Below are 21,723 nucleotides of genomic sequence, written 5' to 3' on the forward strand. Positions count from 1 at the left end.
TGATTTAAGTTAAAACTGGTTTTCTTAATAGTACCATGTGAACTTACCATTGAAAATGGTTAGATTATTTAAGAAATTGTGTGATCAATACAATGTGGGTGGAAAAGGAATAGAAGACAATTGTAGACACCAGAGACAGTGGGAGAAGAGGGTGGGAAAGGACAGAGGGTTAGAAAGAGGGGTAGAAAATTTTGGATAATAATATGCATGATTAAGTCACTATGCAGTATATTCTAGATGGGAAATCACATTTTATATGCTATGATGATGCTTAGGGAAACAATGTAAATTATAAATTAAAGTACAAAAAAAAAAAAAAAGAAAAGTTTCAGGAAAAAAAAATCCATTCAATGACTATAGTTAAGATATATAGCGCCAGCTAGGTGATACTTTATAGGATGACTAAAGTTAGACTTGTGCTCATGGAAATGTATATATCAGCTGTGTTTGCTACAAAAATATTTAGATTAATTAAGATCTCTAGTAATTCAATAAAAAATGGGGGGAAAACAGTACAGAAAGTAAACATAGATACCAGAGACAGTGTGGGAAGAGAGTGGGAGATGGCAGAGGCTAAGAGATAGGGAATCAAGGATGGGGGGGGAAGCAAAACATGGGGAAGGAAACAAGAAATGGAAAATTATTTGTTGACAATAACATGTATGTTGATGTGCTTGATTGAGACAATATACAGTGTACTCTGGATGGAAAATCTCATTTTGTATGCTGTAATGATGTACAGTGAATGAACGTAAACAAATAAATTTAAATAAGAAAAACAAACAAACAAACAAAACACATTGTACTCTGCTGTGGTGCACCATTCCATAACCAATTCCTTTTATTTACATTCATTCTTGTGTCTGTTAATCTTCCCACCCCAGCTCCCAAATCACCTGCATTATTTTTCTCTCTGCTTTTATGCTATTGAGTCCTTTACTTTCCACTAAAGAGTGAGGATACTTGGCCTATGTTAAGCAGGGAGATATAATATTTATGTTTCATCACCTGACTTATTTTACTTAGCATTATATCTTCTATTTTCATCCATTTCATCTCAAATGACAGGAGATCATTGTTCTTTATGACTGAGTAGTATTCCATTGAGTGTGTGCCACATTTTCTTTATTCATTCATTAACTTTTGGGGACATAGATTGATTCCATGTCTTAGTAATTGTGAACAATGATGCAATAAATACAGATGTGCAAATCTCTCTCCAAGAGTAATTTTCTGTCCTTTGGGTGGATACTAAAGAGTGGGATTACTGGCTCAAATGGTAGTCTGTGTTTAGATCTTTGTGGAATCTCCATACTGTTTTCCACAGTGGCTATACTAATTTACATTCCGACCAGTAGTGCACAAGGGTTTCTTTTCCTCTACCACCTCATCAGCACTTATTCTTAGTTTTTTGTTAATAGACCATGCTTACTGGGGTTAGGTTGCAGTTTTGATTTGCATTTTCCTTAGGATAAGAGACGGTGAACATTTCTCATGTTCTTTTTAGCCATTTGTATGTCTTCCATTGAGAGGTATCTGTTCAGATAGATTGTCCATTTTAAAAATTGGATTATTAGGGAACCCCAGAACCTGCACAGTGGCAATCAATGAGAAAACTGAGGCCAGAGACTGCCTTGGGACCCTCACTGTCTTATGATTGTTCCAGGTGCTGCCCAAACTATTCAGCTCCCATCTCCCTCCTCTGCCATTAGCCCCAGAATCAACATAACAGTAGCCAGTGAGAAAACTGAGGCCAGAGACCACCTTAGGAACTTCACTGATTTTTTATTGTTCCAGGTGCTGCCCAAAACTGTCCTGCTCCCATCTTTCTCCTCTGCCATTAGACCCAGAACCTGCGCAGCAGCAGCCAGTGAGAATGACTGAGGCCAGACCTCTGGTTGCCTTTTACTCACATGGGAATGTGTTCAGACTTCATAGTTTTCATACTTTCTTCCCCAGTTGATACCCTGTAGCTCAGCCCCAGTGCACCTGTCCTCAAGAAACTGGGAGGCCATTGGAATATCCCGTTCCAGCAACGACAGTGCAGGTTGCAGGGTGAGCATCAGGGAGATGGAGCTGCAGAGATACCACAGCTGACCTCCTCCTGCACGCCTTTGAACTATCAGAATTAACTCTAAGAAATTAAGAAAAAAAACATATAATCCATGAGTTGACCAGAAACCACCACAGAGGCACAAGATATATGAGCAACCAAAAAAATCTTTTCCCCAAGATAAAAGACAACTCCTCATCATCCAAAAACAGAACAATAGAATTCATGGGAATGTCAGATAAAAAATTTAGAATATCTATAGTGACAAAATTAAATGAGATACAAGAAAAAAGAAACAATGAACTCTAGGACATGCAAGAGAAAAAAGACAACAAACTCCAGTAGATGAGGAAGTCCTTCCATAATTTGAAAGAAAAAATAGATTACATTTAAAAAAATCAAACAGAACTGTTAGAGATGAAAGCTATAATACAGAAAATCAAAACCTCCCGTGAAAGTATTAACAGCAGATTAGATCATGAAGAAGATTGACTCTTGTATCTAGAAGACAAAACCTCTGACCTAGAAAAAAAAAATCACCAAAAAGAATAAAATTGGAGGGATCAGGAGGTGACATGGTGGTTAAGGCTCTGGACACTCCAAAATGGCTGACCACAGTTCAAGTACCAGACCTGGTGGCTTGCTTTCTCATTTTCTCCCTCTTTCTGTGTCTCTCTCTGATCAAATTAAAATAAATTAATTAATAAACAAAATTAAATATTTTAAAAATTAAAATGGAATGATTAGGATTTTCCTTTGTTTTGTTGTGTGTGTGTGTGTGTGTGTGTGTGTGTGTGTGGTTGAGCTGTTTGAGTTCCTTGTATATTTTGGTTATTAGTCCCTTATCAGAAGTACAGTTTACAAATATTTTTTTCCATTCTAGGGGGTGTCTTCTTACTCTATTTATTGTTTCCTTAACTTGAAGAAGTTAAATTTAAGGTAGTTATGTCAGAAACAGACTAAAATACTTTCTAGGAACTCCATTTCAATCCCAATTCAAATAAATACCATTCAAAGGAAAATTAGTTATTCATGATGAAAATTATAAACCACCCAAGAAATCAGTAGCTCATGTTTACCCAGCAGAAAAAGACAGAATAAATGTGGAAGGGTCCTCATTGTTAAAATTATCAGACACAATATAAAACAAGATGTTTGCTATTTTCAAAGTTTTTTTTTTTTTAAGTGCAGGCTAAATATTCTCTATCTGAAATTCTTGGAATCAGAAATATTTTGTATTTCAGATTTTAGAATATTTCCTTACATGTAATGAGACAACTTAGAGATAAGATGACAAATCTAAATATAAAATTCATTTATGTTTTTTACACACCTTATACACAGAGCCTGAAGGTAATTTTATACAATATTTTTGTATCATAGCACTTTGATAGCAACCCATTGCATGAGGTAAGGCATAGAATTTTCTCTTTGTGGTGTCATGTCATGTGCCAAAATTTCAGATATTGTAGTATTTTGAAATTCTTATTTCCAGATTAAGTATGCTCATCCCATGCCTTGAAAATGTGAACAGAGACTGTAATACAAAGAACAAGCAAGAACATGTGACTATACCTTCTAGAAGTGAGAACTTTTATATCTGATTAAAAACCTAATGAGAAGATATCTTAGTCTATTTTGCTATAAAAAGTTACCTGAGATGGGGTAATTCATAAAGAGCAGAAATTTATTTTCATCTGCTTTTGGAAACTAGAAAGCTCAAGATTAAGGTGCTACCAAGTTTGGTGTCTGACAAGGGCCTATTCCATTAATATTGTCTTCTGGGACCAGCTGTTAGCATAATGGCTGTGTCGCTGGACTCCCACGTAGTCAACCGCAGTTCGTGTCCCAGACCTGGTGGCTTAAAACTCACGTCGGGCGCGTGTGCATGCATGCCTAAGATCCTGAGAGGAGAATGGAGGAGAAGGGATTGCGGCGTGGCATCCCTCCTGGGGGGTGATTTCTCCCTTTCTGTCTCTCTGTCTCTCTCTGTCTGTCTGGCGAGTGCACGTGCCCTTATAGTAAAAACCTCTTCAAAAAAAAAAATTATCTTCTAATGGTGTTATTTTCACATGACAGAAGCCAGAGGAGCATAAGGGGACAAAGACTGTTGTCACCTGGTGAAAGATGTGAATTTTCCCCATCAATCTCTTATTTTTTTTTATCTTTTTCATGTTTTCATTTAAACATTTTTATAATCAATATTGTACTTAAGCTTTAAATATAATTAATATTTATTTACTGACTTGAACATTAAAAAAATATAAGCCAAAAAGAGCAAATAATCAGTGGTAATCTCACTACTTAAATAATTACTTTAAACTTTATTAATATTTTTACAGAGAAAAAAAATAGTTCTTTCTCCCTACAAATTTGGTTGGAAAACAATTCAGGCACTCTTATCAAAGACTTTATTTAGTGGCCTTTAGTGTTCCAGTCAAACTTATTTTCCTGAGATATTATACGCTTAAAAAAAATTCCCTTTTCTACTGAGAGATAAATATAATTTTTAAGTATGTCATTTCACACACTAAGAGTTCTCAAAGTGGGCTAATAGTTTTGGCTTTTGGTTGGGTAAGTGAATTTACTAGACTTATGTACTTTATCCTCTAAAACTTTGTAACCTTTACTTGTAGGTTGAAAGATTAGGAGATATTTGCCCTGTAAGTTGTAATGGTCCTAAGGAAGCCATTATAGTCTTAAGGTCAATGCTCTGTGAGGTACAATTTTAGTAAGTGGATTCTGAGATTTAAGAAAAAAGAAGAAAGAAAAAAAAGAAAAGAAAAAGGTCAATATTCCTGGTTTCAGAAGTGCTTGCTCTACAATGTTCCAGAGATAAATTCCTCGAGTCTCTTAGCTCACTGTAGCCAAATAGGACACCAAGACATTTTCAATCTAGATTTTGTAATTTAATAATAGTCTGAAGCTTGAATAACGACTATACATACTTGTTCACATACATACACACACACAGACAATGCTAATTTTATCAATGAGGAAAAGGCTTTAAAAAGAAAACTTTAAAATATCCCAGATCTATTAGAGATGCTTGTTAAAATTGAAGTGTTACAAGTTGCTTCCTGTCTCTATTAATAAAACAAACAAAAATAGAAAGCAATGCAAAAGAGTAAAAACATCAGTCTCACAAGTGTTCGTGTGGATCTCTACAAGAGATAGTTCACTTAAACAGTAGCCTTGTCATGTTAGATTTTTTTGGCAAAAGTTGAAATCATAATGTAAATTAATGTTAACAATATGAGGGAACTTGAAAAAAATTTGTGGAAGAATGAATTAAAGTCTGAGTTTATCTTGGTGCAGATTTTTTTGATCCATGCATAATATTTACAAAGGTTGCATTTTTCCATGAACCTTCTGAAGATCTTCTCATATCCCTACATAATTTTGTCCCAATCATATAATCCTAGGCTTGAATAAAGCTTGTAATGAAATGTGTAGTCTTAGGGACCAGCAGTTAGCGTAATAGCTATGTCGCTGGAACTCCCACGTATTCAACCGCAGTTCGAGTTCTAGACCCGGTGGCTTAAACTCACGCCGGGCACGTGTGCGTGCATGCTCAAGATCCCAAGAGGAGAATGGAGGAGAAAGGATTGTGGTGTGGCCATCCCCCACTGGGGGGTGATTTCTCGCTTTCTGTCTCTGTGTCTCTCTCTGTCTGGCGAGTGCACGTGTCCTATAGCAAAAACCTCTCCAAAAAAAGAAAAAAATTAAAAATAAATAAATAAAATGTGTAGTCTTAAGTAATCTTTTTAATTTTTCTGGTTTTACTTTATATTTTGAAATAATTTATTCTTTAAAATACATAATATAAAATTCTAAACATATGACACAGTATAGAGTTAAAAGCACATGTGCATCTCACCTTGTTTCCTGGTTGTCCTTCATAAAGGCAAATATCATTAACGTTCTGAGATGATTCACTCCAAGATGACAATGTGTGGATACAATATGCATACATACTTTAGTATATTTCGATCTGATAGGTTTAAATTATACATTATTGCTGTTTTAATAAACATTTCTTTAATGATTGACAAAGCTAAAAATATTTTCATTTCATTTCATTCAAATTCAATTCATTAAAAGTTTGAACTTACTTTTCTGAAAATTGCTGCTCATCACCACTTCCTAGTTTCATACAGATTTTTAAATATCTTTTTTTCTAATCAACTCCCAAGAACTCTTAACATATTAAAATTTTAATATCTTAAGAAATATAGCCCTGCTCTGGCCTTTCTTTGTCTTTGCCCCAGCCTTTAAGAATCAACACCTGGTGGAACCAGCAGATAGTGTAATCGCTATGTCACTGGACTCCCATGTAGTTGACCGCAGTTTGATTCCCGGACTTGGTGGCTGAAATTCACACCAGGCATGTGTGCGTGCATGCCCAAGATCACAAGAGGAGAATGGGAGGAGAAGGGATTGTGGCATGGCCATCCCCCCTGTGGGGGTGATTTCTTGCTTCCTGTCTGTCTCTGTCTTTCTGGTGAGTGCATGCACACTATAGCAAAAACGTCTCCAAAAAAATAAAGAATCAACACCTGGTTCTTATAATCCCATAGAGAGAAGACATAGAGGGTAGGAGCTGCTGTCCCACATGTACCGACACCATTCTGGTCCTCACCCATCTAGGAGCAACAGGGAGGCCCAAGCCACTCAGCTTAAACTCATCAGGGACTCTCTCCCAGTTTGCTGTGGGGGAGGAGGAGTTTCTCTGGCCCACACAGTGCTGTGTGAAGATCTACAACCTTACATTCTATCTAGGCAGCTCAACTTCCATCCATTGGGAGCAAAAAGGTTGGGGTATACAGGAATCAAACACCTGAAGACAGGGTACTCTGAAGGAACGCTCTCTACACAATCCCCCCAGCAGTAAAAAGAGAGAAACTCCTTTTTTTTTGGAGAGGTACTTGCTATAGGGCACATGCACTCACCAGACAGACAGAGAGGGACAGAGAGACAGAAAGCAAGAAATCACCCCTCAGGAGGGATGGCCACGTTGTAATCCCTTCTCCTCCATTCTCCTCTCGGGATCTTGGGCACCCACACACACGATGTGAGTTTAAGTGTGAGTTTAAGCCACCGGGTCCGGGACACGAACCGCGGTCGACTACGTGGGAGTCCAGCGACATAGCCACTACGCTAACTGCTGGTCCCAGAAACTCCTTTTTGAAAGCCTGAACCTAAACCTCCTAACGGTGGATTCCACACTCCCACCCACAGTAGAGAAGTAAAACAGGCACAAAGCTAATGCACACCACAGGCAAGGGCATAAACACACAGTTACAGAACATATTTTATAGGAAGAACTGAATATATCACCAGATGACTAAAAAGCAAAGCAGAGTCCTAAGAAATACAATAAAAAGAGGAAATACCTCCCCCACAAGAGAACATAACTCCTCACTAATGGTGGATAAAGCACAAGAGATCACAAAAATTTTAGAAAATGAATTCAGAACATTCATTGTAACTAAACTCAATGAGATCCAAGAGAAAACAGACAATCAATTCCAGGAGCTGTCCTTCCATGACTCAAAGGAGGAACTCTATAAAGAGACAGACACACTGAAAAAAAGAATCAAAAAGAATTTCTGGAGATAATACAAAGCATGAAATCAAACCCCCTCTTAAAAGTATCAACAGCAGATTAGACCACACAAAAAAGAATCTCTGACTTTGAAGACAAAACCTCTGATTTACTGCAAGTAACTGAAAAGAATGGAAGGGTAATCATTAAAAATCAAGACAGGGACTAGCAGGTACCATAATAGTTGCGTTGCTGGACTGTCATATGGTTAATTGTGGTTCGAGTCTTGGATCTGGCAGCTTGAAACTCATGCCAGGCATGTATACATGTGTGCCCAAATCCCAGGAGGAGAATGAAGGAAAAGAGATTGGTCAACCCCCTTTGGGGATGATTTTGTGCTTTCTTCCATCTGTCTTTTTAATCTCTCTCCAGTGAGCACATGTACCCTATAGCAAAAATCTCTCTATAAAAAAACACAAACAATCAAAAATGAGGACAACATACAGGAAATCCTAGACTTGGTTAAACAGAAGAATGTCTGCATAAGAGGTATTCCAGAAGGCAAAGAGACAGGCAAAGGAATAGAAAATTTCTTTCATGCTATGTTAGCTGAAAACTCCAAATTTAGAGAGGCATGTAGCCATTCAACTCCAGGATATCCAAAGGACACCAAGTAGGTATAACATAAGAAGATCCTCTCCAGGGCCCAGCAGATGGTGTGGTAGTTAAGGCACTGGACTTCCACATGGCCGACTGCAGTTTGAGTCCTAGAACCAGCAGTTTGAAAATCACACTGGGTGAATGTGCTTGTGTGCCCAAAATTCTAAGAGGAGGATGGAGGAAAGGGATTGCAAAGTAGCCACACCCTTGGGGAGTGATTCTTCACTTTCTCTCTCCCTGTCTCTTTCTGCCTCTCTCCAGGGAGTGCACATGCTCTACTACAAACCTTAAAAAAAAATCCTCTCCAAGGCACATCATAACCAAATTGGTAAAAATAAAGGATGAAGGGAACCAGCAGTTAGCGTAATGGCTATGTCACTGGACTCCCACGTAGTCGACCACAGTTCACGTCCCGGACCTGGTGGCTTAAAACTCACGCCGGGCGCGTGTGCGTGGGTGCCCAAGAACCCGAGAGGAGAATGGAGGAGAAGGGATTACGGCGTGACCATCCCCCCTGAGGGGTGATTTCTCACTTTCTGTCTCTATGTCTCTCTCTGTCTGTCTGGTGAGCGCACGCGCCCTATAGCAAAAATCTCTCCAAAAAAAAAAAAAAAAAAATCAAGGACAAAGACAGTCTTCTAAAACTGGTAAGAGAGAAATGCCAAGTTATTTACAAAAGTTACCTATTAGACTAACATCAGGTCTCTCAACTACGACAATGCAAGGAAAGAGGAAAGACAATGCAAGGAAAGGATGAAAAGAAATATTTAAAATGCGGAAAGAAAGACAATTTCTGCCAAGAGTACTACACCTGGCAAGATTATCTTGCAAATGGGAAGAAGAAATAAAATAATTCCCAGATAAACAAATGCTGAAAGAATTCACCAAAAACTAAACCAGTTCTTCAAGAAATATTAAGGCAGCATTACACCAAGAAAACTAAAGAGAGATAAACAGAAGTAAGAGAACACAAAACAACCAGGAAAAAAGGATACGCCCACATATATAGATAATATTGAATGTCACAACTGAATTTCCCAACTAACAAGTTAAAAATGCAGATGCAATTATGTTACACACATGAGGCTTAAGTTCTAATTCACCAATTATTTGATAGACAGTGGTCCCAACAGGTTTTGATTTATATATTTATTATAACACTGCTCATTGTTTAAAACTATATAAGAGAGAAAAAATCCAAACTATTATAAGTAGCTGAGTCTTTCTTCGGATGAATTTAAGGAAGGCTAAAATCAAGAACTGTATAAAGCCCATAAATCACCAAATTACTGCTTTTACCATGTCTTCATTTTTAAGCATCTCTTTCCAATTTTGTGGTCTTTTTTTTTTTTTGAGGGCTTATTTCTCTTTGCACAGTACAGTACAATCGTCTTACAAGAACTCACAATGAGTGAGTAAAAGTTTTGTCTATCTCTTCCTAATGAGCTATCATTTAGTATAATTTTACATATTTCCAACTGAACTGATGATACCACAGATCATTTCAAAATATAAACTCGTGTATTCTACAGTCCTCCAGATGAAAATTACAAATTCTTTTTTCATTGACTATGTTAAAATTATCTTTCTATTTAAAAAGAAAAATCCATCCTCATTAATTTGTGGGACCTATTGTTTGGTTTTAAATTAATTTATTTTTCTTTAGAACTATATTAACAGTAAAGAATGTCATAGATAATTCAGTACATATCTCCTAAATAACCAGGAGAGAGCATTTTGAATGTTCACAACATAGTATAATGTTGGGAACCAGTAGTTAGCGTAATGGCTATGTCGCTGGACTCCCACGTAGTCGACCGCGTTTTGCGTCCCGGACCCGGTGTCTTAGAACTCACGCCGGGCATGTGTGCGTGCGTGCCCAAGATCCCGAGAGGAGAATGGAGGAGAAGGGATTGCGGCGTGACCATCCCCCCTGGGGGGTGATTTCTCGCTTTCTGTCTCTATGTCTCTCTCTGTCTGTCTGGCGAGCGGACGCACCCTATAGCAAAAACCTCTCCAAAAAAGAAAAAGAAAAAAAAAAAAACATAGTATAATGTTGAATGTTGAAGGTGGTGATTTTGTTTATACCCTCAATTTGTTTATTATACATGCTTTGAAGGACCATTCTATACCCTACAAAGATGTGTAATGAGTACATATAAATTATAAATTACAATAAATATTAAAAAAAAGAAAGATAACCGTTTCTATTATATATAGCATGTTAGAAATATTCTTCTTAATTTGTCACTAATTTTATTTATAATATTCTATTGTTATGCAAAAAGGTTTAATATTTATGCAGACACTTATCACCTGTTATAGCCTCCAAATTTTATACATTTGGAAAGGCTTCTTTGATTCAGAAATTAACTTTAAAATTCTCACACAACTTATTTTAGTACCTTTAGGCTGTCCTTTAGTAATGTTTAAATCTCTGATCCTATTGGATTTCATTTTGCCATAGAGACTAGGGTAGGAATTAATTTATTATTTTCCAGAAGGTTAGGCAATTGTTCATCACCAATTATTGAATACATGTTTTTGGCATGAATTCAAAATGTTTATTTTATAACAAGTCACATTACCATGAGGGTTTTGGTATAAATGTAATGTTTTATTTGTTCTTTTTTGTTTTGCTTTTATAAGCCAGTAAAAATTAGTTTTAGTTAATGTAGCATATTTTAATACCTTTTGGAACTAATATTCTTTCAAAAATGATCTGTTTCTAAACTTCTATCTGTTTAAAAATTATTCGTGTGTTAATTTTGTTGGGATAATATTAACATATAAATTAAGACAGGAAATTGTGTTGTCTTTAAAATATTGTCTTCTTATTCACAACATGGTATGAAATTATATTTGTTAATTCTTTTGTTCCTCTGTATCACTCTAAAGACCTATCTTGAACATTTCTTAAGCTTATTTCTTTGCGTGTGATTTTATTCTCATAACAAATGCTTTTATCTCTTAAAATTTTTTAATGACTTCCATTTGTACATAGAAAAATAACTGGACTGTATGTATTAATTCTATTTTACTTACTGTGTGTAATGAGGTGGGGTTTTTGTTTTTGTTTTGTCATAGGGCACGTGTGCTCGCCAGAGAAAGATAGAGAGAAGGAAAGTGAGAGATCATTCCCCTCCCTTGCGGGGATGACCATGCTGCTGTCCCTTCTCAATTCTCCTCTTGGGATTCTGGGCATGCATGCACACAGATCCAGTGTGATCCCCAAGCCAACAGGTCTGGGAGTGAAAGTGTGGTCAGCCATGTGTGGGTCCAGTGTCTCAACCACCCCTCTATATGCTGAACCCATTTGTAATGAGTTTGTAAGTTGATTCTCTTCTGTTTTCCAGATATACAATTTAATTATATATGGAAATAAAGATACACTATGTCATTTCATTAAACATTTATTATTTGTCTCCGCTTTCTAATTGCCAATTTAGGTTGTCTCAAATAGTGATAAATAATCGTTTTCTGGCCAGCAGCTGGCTTAGTGGTTGAGGAGCTGGATTCCCACGTGGCTGATTCAAATCCCAGCTTAAAACTCATGCTGTAGGCATGTGTGCGTGTGTCCAAAGTCCCAAGAGGAGAATGGAGAAGAGGTCATTGCATTGCCGAATAGCCATCCCCTCTGGCGGGAAGGTGGGGGGAGGGGTGGATGTAAAAAGAAAATCGTCGTTAACAGTAGACATTATTATCTTTCTCCTGTTGAAAATATTTTGAGTACGTTTATTATTAAGCACAGTGTAGGCTTTTGACTGTACATTGGAGAAATGCAGCAAGTATTTATTATTGCTTTTATCAAGCTTTTTTTAAATATGTGATATTATTTTATGTTTATTTCTTCATTTCTTTTCTGTGTGTGTGTGTGTGTCTGTGTGTGTGTGTGTGTGTGTGAGAGAGAGAGAGAGAGAAATAAAAGAACCCACAACAGGGTTTTGACACCACAATCCACCCAGGGTCTTTAGTCAGTTTTCAATCATAGTCCAGTGTGTTCTCAGTATTCTCAGGGAGATCTCCAGACCTGAACCAGGAACTTTCCATGTGAGATTACCTTGTAGACATTGCATTTTATTTCCATGCCACTGTCTGATCTCTGTGCATTTTGAATTTAAATACCTTTATACTCTTCTTGGGTATAATCGTATAATTTTTCTTTTCTTATATAATAGAAACTTAAATTATATTAATAATTTACTTAATGGTCCTAATTTTCTTTCTTGGTTATAATGTATCATTTAAAGTAATGCTGTATTCTGTTTATTAATATATTATTTTGGATTGATAGTCACCAAGAAAGATTGATTTTTTAATATATTATGCAGTCAGATTTTGATAAGATTATTATGATTGGTACATACAAAAACTGGAAATACTTCTTCATACTCTGCTCTAAAATCACTTTGATAGCATTGGAATTTTCTGATCTTTGAAATTTTTGGTAGGTTAAAGGCACCACATAGTCTGGGCCTGATCCTTGTAATTTTTAACAACTTTAATAATTTCTCTCAAATGACATATTTAGATTTTCTTTCCCTTCTGAAGTCACTTAGGGTGATTTAAGTTTCCTAGAAATATCCATTTTATTTAGGTTTTTAAAATCTGTCTCTATGAAGCTGAGAAAAGACACATCTTAATTCTTAATTCTCTCAGTATCTGTACTTAAATTCTCAACTTTATTTCTCATTTTAAACATTTGTGCTTTCAAAATGTCTTGCCTTTTAAAAAATTAGGTTATGGCAAGTAGGTGGCATGGTGGTTAAGATGCTGGATTCCCACATGGCTGACCATGGTTCAACTCCTGGACACAGGAGCTTGAAAATCATGCCAGGTAGATGTGCATGCCTGCCCAAAATCCTGAGAGGAGAATGGAGGAGAAAGGATCGTGATATGGCCATTCCCCTTGAGGGTGATTTATCACTTTCCCTCTCTTTTTCTCCCTGCTGAGCACATGCACCCTATGGTGAAATCTAAAAAAAAAAAAAAAAGGAAAAAAATAAGAAAAAAATTAGGTTAATGTTTTATCTAACTGAGTAACTTTTTAAAAATGGCAATGTCATTTTCAATTTTTTGAGTTGATTAATGTCACTCTTTTTGTTGTAGCTGTTCAGAAATTTTATGCTTACTAATTTCCTAATTGATTTCTTTAGATTTGTATTTCAGTGACCACAATTCATTATTTGAAATACTTAGTTTAGTTGTTTTTATTCCTTCTTATCTGACAATTTTTCATTCAAGTTCAGTTTTCCTCTGATCACTTTTTTGTGTCTTACATGCTTCAATATATATTGATTCAAGAATTAAAACCCACAGCTAAGAATTTTAATTTGTATTGGTTCTGGCTAGGTAGTACCCATGGGTAACTCATAGAAACAAAATATAAATCATATATATAAAGGAAAATACCTTAAATTTGAGCTTCAAAAAATTCTCATAGCTGGCTATCACATGGTATGATGGTTAGAGCACTGGACTCCCATGTGGCCAATCATAGCTCAAGTCCTGGACCCCCAAGACTCACACTGGGCATATGTGTGTGCCCAGAATGCCAAGAGGAAAATGGAAGAGAAAGAATTGCAGTGTGATCATTACCCCTGGGCAGGTGATTTCACACTCCCTCTCTTTGTCTCTCTCTGATGAGTGCACACACTCTATGGTAAAAGGAGAAATAAAAACAAAAATTCCCACAGCCAAAATGCCAAGGAATATGAGGTCAAAAATGTAAAAAAATCATATTAAACAAGGAAATAAATCACCATGAGCAAGAGTCAATAGAAATTTAAAACCCCTTAAAACAAGCAAATGAATCTTATTACCAACAATTTCAACCCTCTCTTACAACAATTTAAGCCCTCTAATTGTGACATACAGGATATACAATTGGTATGTGAAATGTGCTTAAAGAAACAAGAAACTCTGGAAATATTTTACAAAGGACTATGAAAAATAACCAGGCAGAATGAAAAAGACAAGCTACAGAACTTTTAGGGATCAAATTAAAAACTCAATGGATTAAACAGTAGAGAAGGCTCTAACATGTGATTGAACAGAGTAAAGAGAAAATCTAACCAAATTTCCTAAAGGGGTTAGTAGGATTGTGGGAGAATACTATTCTAAGTGACATTGGCTGAAAGCTTTACAGAAAACAATGAAAACACAATCCTAAAGAGTCATAGTCCTAATCAAACTTAAATAACATAAATGAAAAAGAAAAAGAGACATCTAGTTACCCAATGAAACTACAGATTGACAAAGTCAAAGAGAAGTCTTAAGAAAGAATAGAGAGGGCCAGAGAGTGGAGTGGAAGTTAAGGTGATTGGATCCTACATGGCCAACTGTGCACTTTGAGTCCCAAACCCAGTGACTTGAAAATCACACCAGGTGTGCGTGCACCAGTGCCCGAAATCCTGAGAAGAGAATGGAGAAGGGATTGTAGAGTGGTCATCCCCCCTGGGAGGTGACTTCTCATTCCTCCCACCCTATCTCTCTTCCATGAACGCACATGCCTTATAGCAAAATCTAAAATTAAAAAAAAAAAGAGAGAGAGAAAAAAGAATAAACAAAAGTATCCACCAGATAACTTCAAAAGAATAACAATTTGAGAACATTAGAAAATGGGATAGTATCTTCAAAAAGCTGAGAGAAAATAACTGCCAGCAATGTTTCACTGTATAGCCAATGAAAGATCTCCTAATGTGAAATTAGCCCTTGTGTACCAAAAGCTCTCTCTTCTAAAGAAATTTGTAAGAGGAGAACTGTAAGCCAAAGGGAAAAAAAAAATGATGCTTTAAAAAACTGAGATACAAAAGAGACTGCTAAAAAAGACATTGATAAATGTGTAGGTAAATTGGTATTAACAATAACAATGCCTTGATGATAGTGTCAGAACTTTTTCATAGAAAGCATCTTAGATGGCTATTTTATTTTATGAAACCCACTCAGCAAAATGCTGTTAACGTATGCTAGGCAGGGTGATGGAGACAGACTCCTTACTAGGGTAGTTATTGACTACAGATACCCATACAGATACCCAGCCTCTCAATTTCAAGGAAACTTTGTTCCCTGTTTATTGTAAATAACTCATGTTATGGATAAAATGATTGGCTATAAAAACATTCCAGGATCTGAAGATGTATTAAGTTGTTGGAATAGTCATGACACAATTTTGCATAGAAACAAAGCATGATTTTTCCAACCACCCAATAATAAGCTCAATAATTTGTTGATCTATGAATGATTGTTATGCCTTATAACAAACTAATAGTTGTAGCCATACCAGAACGATGTTAACTGGGCTTTTAAATCTTGACATAATTGTATTAAAGACTAGTGGCGAACATGGCAAAGAATATATTGTATTTTAAGACCAGCCTACTGCTTAAGGGAACCAGATTCCATGTGGTCAATTGAAATTCAAATCCTGGCCCTGGCAACCTGGAAAACACATTATGCATATGCATGTACGCCTTCCCCAAGTTTTGGTAAGATGGAAAAATGAAGAGATGGAGCATGACCTTATGCCACTGAACAGTGCCTTCTCCCTCTCCCTTTCTCTCTATTTCTCTGGTGAGTGTGTGCACCTTCTAGCCATTGAAAAATAAATAAAACCACATAGTCATATCATCATTGCATTTTTTACTTCCCTAACCACCATGATGAGATTCCAAATCCCTCTTTTTTTTTTTAAATAAATCATTGTGATGCCATCAATGAGATCATTTCTCACCCAGTGGTGCCAGTTATTACTACCATTTGAAATACAGTTAGGCCTTTCAGCTGCGGTTTAGTAATGATATTAAGTCTGAATTTTCTTGCAAAAGCAATTTATTCATGTCACCCCTCACTGCTGTAAGCTTGTTTATGGATTTTTAAATAAGATCTGTTTCACCATTTGGTTCATTCTTCAGCACATTTTGCTTTTTGTAAAACACATACATTTCCATCAATGCAATCATGAATGATGACAGGGGAGAACTGAATTAGAATGTACAGTTACTTTCCAGAGTATTTGCATATGACCAGATTTACAAAGAAGAAAGGGGAAGCGCATAGCAGCCATAGAAGAAATGTTTAGAATCCTGTAAAAATCTTGAACTGTGATGTCAAAACCCTCAAATAACTAGTTTTATTACGTATCAGTTATTTAATTAGGTTATTGGAAAGAAATTTAGAACACCAATTTTTGAGGATAAATTCCATTCCTAAGGACAAACACTGATTACAGGTGACCATGAAGCTGAGAAACAGCTTTGACTTGTGGTAAAATGTATGCGTCTACTGCTTTCTGATCAACTTTGTGCTGCTCTTTAATCTTATATTTCTCTTCCACTATGTTGAATGTCTCACCTTCTTGGTGTTGGACTTCTGAAGCTTTTTTTTTTGAAGTAAGCAGCAATGAGGTGTTCTAGGATTTTTACATTGCTAATGTCAATTTTTGTGGAGGTAGCAATGACAAATTTCTGGTGTGTTTTATTCAGAGAAACTTGACTGAGTTGGACCTATGATCCAGTCACAATTAGCAAGTCACTGGTCAGCTGCTTCAGGAAAATCACCTTCTGCCTCTGTGGTGCCTAGCAAGGATGGTCAGAATGGTCTTCAGAGTGATGATAGCTCATAGTTTTCTCACATACTAAAGGGATCTTTGCTATGGCTCAACAGTTTCCTAGGCACATCTTCCAAAGGATAATTGAAGCATTTTGCAAAGTTTACCTGCCCGGGTACCACCATTCTTATTGCCATCAGCTGATTCTGTGATAGTAGCAAGAACCTTGTTCTTTTCAACCCTGAATTTAGTGGCCAAATATTTCCTCTTGTGCATGGCCATTCTGGAATACATAGCAGATTGAGGATATCTCCCAATTCCTCTGACAAGGTTGTGGTTTTGGCTGCAACACAGTCTAAGGGTTTTAAAGTTAAGTTAACTTTCTTAACCTTGCTACTAGCATCAGTCTTCTTGGCTTCAGGTTTCGCTACCTTAGTATCTAGCTTCTCAGCTTTTTCAGCTGCCATGTTGCAAAATGAGCAGGAGCCTCTCAGATAACTAAGTTTTCCTCTTGTCTACCTTCAGTTGTGAAATTTGAAACATAACATAAAATGAGTTGATGTACATAGTAATATTAACCCCTTATAATGAAAAAAGGATCATTTCTTGATAAAAAGAAAAATAGCTATAATAATAATTCTAAACACTTCTTCAGTTTTGTATTTTTATTTAATTCTCTCTTTCTCTTTTTTTTTAAATTTCTTGGGGGTATGTGCACTCGTGAGAACCTGGAGGAGAGGAGGCGTGAGGGAGCACTCCCATTGGTGGCCATGCTGCCATCCCCTCTCCTCCATTTCTCTTTGTGGGATTTTGGACACACACACACACACATGCCTTAGTGTATTTTTCAAGCTGCTGGGTCTGGTACACAAACTGCTTTGTTGGCCATGTAAGATCCAACCACCTTAACCAACATGCCATCAGTTGACCCAGTTCTATATCTTGATTGTGGTGGTAAAACTACTTATGTGATAGAAAACAACCTAGAACTATATATCTAATACAATCTCAGTGTCCTAATTTTGACATTGAATATAGTTACCTAAGGTGTAATCAAAAGAGAAAAGTGGCGAATAGTACACTGAACTTCAATGTGTTATTTCTGCAACCTTGTATAAATCTATAATTATTTCTAAGAAAAAAGGGTTTTTTTTAAAAAAAAAAATCTATTCCTTTAGCTCTCAATTTGAAAAAGGGTGAAAGTGAGAATTTTTCCCTGGCCCTGGGAAAACTGGAGTTTAATAAGCTTGGCTTCCTGATCTCCATTCCGAGTACTCACCACCTCTCCCAGATCTTTCCTTTCTTCCTTTACAATGCCAGCTGCCAGTTGTAAGAAGGATTTTTCCTGCCTGAGCTCACTGATACAGATCCCAGAGCCTGTACATGTCTCAGCAAAACAGATATTGAAAAGTTGTGAAAAGGGCCACATAAAGGGATAAGAAACCCAACTCACTCCATTTATATTACCTGTCAGTTCATCCCTGCCATAATTAAATAGCTGTACTTGCTTCTGCCCATCAAATCACTAAGCCCTTTATGCTCATAATCTCACTGAATCCTCTCAACCCACCATGGATCTTGTAAGATCATACTTATTTACATTTGACCATAGTCCCAGGCATCATGTTGTCTTGGTCAGGGAGGCAGCATTCATTAATCTCTATTCTCTGAAAACCATTTGAGTAGCCAGATAAAAACTGTGCTTAGAGAATTCACAGAGGAGGATATTTGAGTGCTGGATCCTTAATACCTGTATTAAGATCTTTTGTGGCTCAGCTGCCATAGTGTACACTGGCTGATCCTGCTACTTGACAGGCTGAAAGCACATACGAGGCCCAGGTTCAAACCAGGCCCACCCCAAAAGCCAAGCATAGTGGTGTGCACCTGTAGTCCCAGCTATTGGGTCATCAGAAAAGTCATGACACATTTTTGCACAGAAAAAAATACATCATGACTTTTCCAACGGTCCAATACTTGGGAGGTTGATTCAAGAAGTTTGCAACAGAATGAGACTAGAAAGAAAAAAACATGAAATATAAAAGCCCAAACAAGATGGTGGAATGTAGGGGTAGTAAAAAGATGTAAGGATGGCCCAAAATCAAGACTGCTCCCAGAGAAGAGAACAAAGTGTCAAAGAATAGAGAAGAAAATGCCCTGAGGCTAAATACGCTTGAAAAACATCCTGCATATACGCTTGTCTTGGAGACAAGTCTAGAAAGAAAAAGAAAAGATATTTTAGTCCCCATGAGCTAGGCCTTACTGTTATGTTTTTTTTCTATAGAACATGTGTCATCTGAGCCCCTTAACAACTTGTGAAATAGGTCTTGTCATCATTAATTTTTTTTTTTTTTTTGACAGAGAAGGAAACTAAGGCATAAAGAAATCAGGGACCTTGGTGAAGAAGTTACAAAATCCAGGATTTGAGCCAAGAGATTCCCAATTCAAAGCCCTTATTTTTTCACCACTTTGCTCTTCTGCTCACAACCAAGAACAACATAGACATAATGAAACAATGTCATCAGAAACCACAGAGGTATTGATTTTATCCAGAGCCAGGTTTCTAAATATCAATAACCCAGGAACACTAGAGTTCATTACTTCATCCTCTTTTACCAAATGGTCTGAAAAAATAATTCCATCGTCACGTAAGTGTTAAAAAAAATTAAACATGCAAAAATTTTAAACAAAAATTTAAAAAAAAGAAATTTAAATTAAGACCTGTGGAAAAATTGAATGTTCAGTTCTGCATTGTAAATCTCCTGGACATGTGTATATACAGAATGTTTTTCAAGCGAACTCGGCCTCAGGACATGTTCTCCTCTATTCTTTGATACTTTGTTCTCTTCCCTAGGAGCAGTCTTGATTTTGAGCAGTCCTTACGTCTTTTTACTACCCCTACATTCCCCCATCCTGTCTGGGCTTTTCTATTTCATTTTCCCTCCTTCCCTCTTGTGGGGGCTGTTTCTCCCCTGCCTCTCTACAACCTCAGCAAGCTCTAAGTATATGCCTTGCTTCTTGCAGTTCATCTTGGAATCCTTTTCAGCGGTTTTTCTACTGCTTCAGGACAAGATTGTCTTTCTTCTTTTTCCAGAAAAAAGAGATATTCTGAACTTTTCGAAAGCAATTGATGCATTGTTTTACTAAGGTCGATCACATCAGAAAGCTGGATGGTTTATGATAAAATAACCGATTCTATTCTTATATTCTACTAGGGCATATATACATCAACACATATTTCTAGGTGGAAACTTCAAAAAGTTCTTGGAAAATTGAATTAAAGTGCAAGTTTAATTAGAGGGTAAGAAAATTTGAAATCCATGCATAGGTTTTTATACTACACATTTCCCATAAACTTATTGAAGTGTCTTGTATATATTTACACATATTAGAGCCTTGTGGGCCAGCGGGTAGCATAGTGGTTAAGGACACTTGGCTGACCACAGTCTGAGTCCCAGATCCAGAGGCTTGAAGCTCATGGTAGGTGTGTATGCATATGTGCCCAAAATCCCAAGAGGAGAGCGGACTAGGGAGGATTGTGGCATGGCCATCTTTCCTGGGGAGTTGATTTCTTCCTTTCTGTCTCTCTGTGGAATGTATGCACCCTATAGTAAAAGAATCTCTCTCTCTCACGCACACACACACACACACACACACACACACACACAAATCTTGCATAATACATTCAGCATCTTCCCACAGACAAACATTGAACACATTAATATTGACCTTTTTGGAAAACTGGATAAAATTATATTTTAGAAAAGTTTATACCACTAGACCCAGTACCTACACTTTGCATGTTAACTAAGAAATATTGCATGGGGCCAGCCAATGGCATGGTAGTTAAGGTGGCTGGATTCCACATGGCCAACTACACAATTTGAGTCCTGGGCCTGATGGCATGAAAAACACATCCAGTGCATGTGTGTGCATGCCTCAAATCCCAGAAGGAGTGAGAAATTGAGGGATTGCAAAGTGACTATCCCCCATAGGGAATGCTTTCACCCCCTCTAGCAAAAAAAAAAAAAAAAAAGGTAAATAAAGAAGCATCATTGCATGTTATAAGCCCAATGTTCACCCCATAGAGCACCGAAAAGAAACACTTGCATTGCTTTGTATTTCATAAGTTAACTAAAAACAATAGGTATTTGATTTTAGGAACTTCGGAAATAACATTACATTAATACAGTATGTGTGTAATTTGATAATAAAAGCCCATTCCATCATAAAAATAGAAATATCAGAAGTATTTATACTCTCTTTTATTTCCATTTTGAACCCTACTAATTTTAAGAATAAGAAGGGAAGAGGCAAGAGAACTATTATGAGATTGAATCTCAAGATAAAGAGGCAAGAGAACTATTATGAGATTGACTCTCAAGATAAAAGGAAAAAATAGACTTAGTTATAAGAAACATATCAATTCAAGTATATGTGGATATTAGACCATATATAAAACTTGAAATGTGAAAATTTCTGATACTAATCAAAATAACTTATAGCACATTTCAACTTTTATTACTAAATAATTTTTAGATTATAGTATAAAATTTGTAGAACTATTATGAGATTGACTCTCAAGATAAAAGGAAAAAATAGACTTAGTTATAAGAAACATATCAATTCAAGTATATGTGGATATTAGACCATATATAAAACTTGAAATGTGAAAATTTCTGATACTAATCAAAATAACTTATAGCACATTTCAACTTTTATTACTAAATAATTTTTAGATTATAGTATAAAATTTGTAATGAAATGAATCATAAGGAAAAAGTTATTCCATTGATTTTATAATTATTTTGCTAAAAATCATGAACCATGAAAGTAAAAATTAGAACATTGTGCCACTGCCATTATGATTTTTAAAAGAAATTATCTTTAGTACCTCTTGTTTGGACTGAAAATTAT

At 36.4% G+C, this 21,723-nt stretch overlaps 1 pseudogene; it reads right to left on the reverse strand.

The window, feature by feature from the left end:
* Positions 1–16,434: 16,434 nt before the first annotated feature.
* On the reverse strand, positions 16,435–17,276 carry LOC102473739 (60S ribosomal protein L6 pseudogene; annotated as a pseudogene).
* Between the last annotated feature and the right edge of the window lie 4,447 nt (positions 17,277–21,723).

Source organism: Tupaia chinensis, unplaced genomic scaffold, assembly GCF_000334495.1.
Source record: "Tupaia chinensis unplaced genomic scaffold, TupChi_1.0 Scaffold000544_1, whole genome shotgun sequence".
Taxonomy (NCBI): domain Eukaryota; kingdom Metazoa; phylum Chordata; class Mammalia; order Scandentia; family Tupaiidae; genus Tupaia; species Tupaia belangeri.